A 4,652-nucleotide genomic window follows, 5' to 3' on the forward strand; every position below is an offset into this window, starting at 1 on the left:
TGTAATGCTGCTGTTTGAGCATAAACAACATCTGCAAAGTTACAGCGCTCAAAGTTCAGAGCAAAGGGAGATATTTGCTATTAAAGAAATGGCTTTTTAAGGACTACAACAAACGGCTGGTAGAGACTACACCACATTCCTCCCGGGTTAGTGACATCACCAACCCTAGAATTTACATAAACCCCGCCCCCTGAACACGATTTATAGATTATCAAGACAGAATATGCTAATCAATGACTAGAAGATAACTACACATCAGCTACATAAATTCATCAACTAACCATTCAGAAATGTCCTGTTGCTTCTACATGTTGTCACTTCTTCTTGAATCTCTCCATCATTGTCTGACTCCGGGTTGAACATAAAAGGCTAAAAGTTTTTGAAAATTGTCAGTGCATGTGTGTGTGAGGTAAAAGGACACAAGCTGTTGAAGCTCCGCCCCCTGTGCCGGGAGCAGCAGCTCATTTGCATTTAAAGGGACAGACACAAAAACGGTGTGTTTTTGCCCACCCTCAAAAAGTGACAATTTTAACATGCTATATAAAAATATCTGTGGGGTATTTTGAGCTAAAACTTCACACACACACACTCTGGGGACATCAGAGACTTATTTTACATCTTGTGAAAAGGGCATTATACCACCCCTTTAAACCGTTTCCCCCCATTGAGCTTGGCACATTGCATTATGGCATAGCTCCACAAAGGATGCATAAGAAGCCACCTTAGATCTTGCCATTAAAAGGCATTTGCATTCAGACATTTGTGTCCGGAGCATCTTTAAATGTGTAGAAAGCTCAACTATAGATGTGAAAACAATTTCAAATAACATTGAACATATTTTTAAGAGCAACTAAGTTGTCAAACCCAGTATGACTTGGTGAATTATAACATGAAGTGAATAGATTGAAATCACAGAGTGTCAAAGGCAATGGCGATAATGATTATGGAAGCTGTCCAAACTTCACCACCATCAAAGCGACTGAACTCGAGCACTATTGATCCAGCGGGCTCTGCTTTAGTCTGATGGCCTGTTAATAAAGATTATTAAAAAATGCTGGTTAAATGCGAAAAAATGTGAAGGACAGAGGTAATACACACACACACACTCATGTTACTGTTTTTGGATGATCCAAACCGCACCTTTTGTGAGCGCAACCTGAAACCAGAGATGCTGTGAAGGGCTGGCCTTTACTGTCTTCTTCCCTCCTCCCGTTTCCTCTTCATTCATGAGCCAGGCCGGGACGAGGTGTCAGGGCATTAACATACAATGCTGGTGTACCTTTTTTTTTCTTTTCTTTTCTTACATAATAGGTTCTAGAGCAGCCAGGCACTTATAGACTCACAAGGTGAGAGAGATGAAAGAGTGCGTTGCTCTTCAGCCGGATGCACTTTTCTCTTTCCCCAGCTAACTCAGAGAGAGCTGAAGAAGTGTCCTGTGAGCTACATCTGAATTCACTGTGGACTGTTGCTTTTTGCGGAAAAAAATTATAATTTTGCTGCTGAAGAAAATTGCTTTCCATCAAAGGTATGTTTATGTATCATTCTCATTATAGGGCGTCATTTAAAGTCAATTTACAGGATTTTTTTTTTTTTTTTTTAAAGATGCTTTATGCAAAAATAAAATACAATTATATTTAAAAAATAACATATATTTTTGCTAATTTTCTGCTACAATTCTGGAACTAGTTTTGAATTGCTATTTATTATTTTTCCGCAAATGCATGCCCTTTTAATTGATTATTGAGACTTTAAGGCTCACCTGTTGCATTTTTGTGTTTTGATATTTAGAGGGGGGGAAATATCAAATTTTATTTTTAGCCATCAGAAAATTAAAAAGGCAAAATTGCACTGAATCTGAATTTTGAAGTCTCTCCCGGTTAATCTGGGACTTTAAGAGGGTATTTTCGCGAGCGCCTGGGATCTGTCAGTGTGAGAAGGAGAGGGAGGGGAAACACAGGCGACACAAAAGGCAACATTATTCCCTCGTGGACCCATGCTGCATCCAGCCATGAATGGAGTATTGAAAAACATAATATTGGTGACTAGATTAATTTTCAGGCCCTCACAACCGCACCATTTTGTCTGCAGGCTCGCAGCGGTTTGCGTTGGTTAATGTTCTAATTGGCCGCACAGTGAGCTTTCTGAACGACAGGGTTTGAGCTCTTCTAAAGCAAGCAGAGCAGAACTGCGTGAATGGGAAGTTGAAGTGTCTCTCGGTGGGTGACATGCTTCTTTCTGTTGCTGTTTGCCTCTGGCTCGTGCAGGTTTATGATTGTTTTTTAGGCTCCTGTGGAAGAGAAAATAACAAATGAGATCTCTTACAATGCAATTGTCCTCTGAGCATCCATTTATGGCTATTTTAGATAATAATACTGATATTTTGAATGAGTTTTTATTTTAAATTGCCTCGTTTTCATTTTTAGTACAAGTTTTAGTAATTGTGTTGCGTTTTTGTCCTTTTTAATTTTTGTTTTGTTTTATATGATATATTCTAAATGAAATTGAGCTGTCAAATCATGTGTCTTATTGAGGACAACACAGCTTTGACTATTATAGACTTTATAAAGAGATTGTGTATGATGTTCGTACAGCGGGTGAAAATTCCCATGACTTAACATTGGACAGGTCATTGTATCTATAAATGGGGACATTTCAACTTCCTAGCCACACCCTAGCAACCAGTTACAGGACCCTAGCAACCACCCCCCATAGACTTCCATTGAAAAAGGGCACGAGGAATATCTCTGGATCAGAACATTATAGAGATAAGAGGATGTTTTGACTCAGACTGGCAAGTAGTCTTTAAATATCACTCTGGAAACAATAGCAATCATTTAGAGCTGTTATAGTGATCTGTTATCAGAGGGAACTGTCTAAGTTATGCATTTCAGAAATATACATATACAAAATCACAGTTAGCGAAAAAGGTATTAATTTAAACAATGTAATAATTTTAGTACAGAAACAATGAGCTCATTGAAGTAATGGATACCTACTTGTTTGTTAACAAATGTGACCCTGGACCACAAAACCAGGTTTAATAATACAAGGGTAAAAAAAAATTTAATTTGAGATGTATACATCATATGAATGCTGAATAAATAAGCTTTTCATTGATGTGTGGTTTGTTAGGATAGGACAATATTTGGTTGAGATACAACTATTGTAAATCTGGAATCTGAGGGTGCAAAAAAATCGAAATATTGAGAAAATCTCCTTTAAAGTTGTTCATTTATGTTGGCGATTGTGCCGCATTCACTCACACAAATACATGTTTTATATATTTACGGTAGGAAATTGACTAAATATCTTCATGGAACATGATCTTAAAAGAAAAATCGATCATTTTGACCCATACAGTGTTATTGTTGGCTATTGCCACAAATAAACCCGTGCGACTCGAGACTGGTTTTGTGATCCAGGGTCACAAATGATTATGACATTTAGAAAAATGTAGCATTGGTGCATGTTGATTGAGAGTTTGCGTCATCTGAAGTCTTCGCGGGACCAGGGCAAACCAGCGCTTTCCTTCAGCCCTCCTGCCCCCCTCCTCCCCCCTCTCGCCCCCCCGGCGCCCCAGCCTGAGGTTCAGGACAGTCCCAGTGACAGATTCTCCGGAAGGAGCGTTTAACTGCTGGCGATGGCGACCACAGACAGCAGAAATGTCTTTTTGTGCACCGAGGCCCGGAATGTTCACTATCTTTCCCGCGGAATATCATATTCTCCCCCAGATCCCAGATCCTGAGCCCTATCCCACCAGTTACACGCATTCCAGGGTAAGGTCAGGAGGGTTTTAGGAAACACAAAAAAATGATAATACACTGTAAATCCAGCTATGGTTAATGTACTTTAAACATTTGAGGAAACCGGTTGAGTGAAGTTAAACATGTCAGCCCTTCAAACACTTATTTAATGTATTATTCATTTGAATAAATGCAAAGTTAATCTTTTGTAATAGCCTATCAACTACCGTTGACTGACAGTTTGAGTTACGAGATTTAGTCACAAGCTATTTTTAATACTTTTCATTGGTTAGATATTTGCAAAACCCACAGAAAGATGTAAAGGGTAGATAAAAAAATTTTTTTTTTACGAAATATAGAGATACAGGTTTCCGCCCGACAACAACGGTGTGTGTGTGTGTGTGTGTGTGTGTGTGTGTGTGTGTTTGAACGTTTATGTTTGTACATGTACAGTAGGCTATATAGCAGTCCGGACAAATGGTTCAAAAACTTGGAGTTGGCACGTGTAAATCAATCTGAAAACATAAAAAAGTGTCTTTCACATGCAAAAAATACATCACTACAACACTAAAATGTATAACATATAATCAGTTTTTTTATTATAAATCTCTGGAACATACCACACAAACCAATCAGCAAGCACAGAACGATCGGCCTGCTCTTGTGTCAGTGTGTGTGTGTGTGTCCAGAAGTGCTCCACATTTGTTGTTGTTGTGGTGTGTTTTTTACATAACATACTATGAGGAGAATCTGTCCAATCACGGACGAGCAGATTCAGTAGTGGCCCAGTTACTGTAATAACCTCGCGTCTGGTGTCGAGAATAAGCGACAGTAAACAGAAAGGGACTGAAGGGCCTCACTGAAGGTGTGTGTGTGTGTGTGTGTGTGTGTGTGTGTTCTGCAGGTGCC

The sequence above is a fragment of the Rutilus rutilus genome (assembly GCF_951802725.1).
Source record: "Rutilus rutilus genome assembly, chromosome: 7".
Lineage (NCBI taxonomy): Eukaryota > Metazoa > Chordata > Actinopteri > Cypriniformes > Leuciscidae > Rutilus > Rutilus rutilus.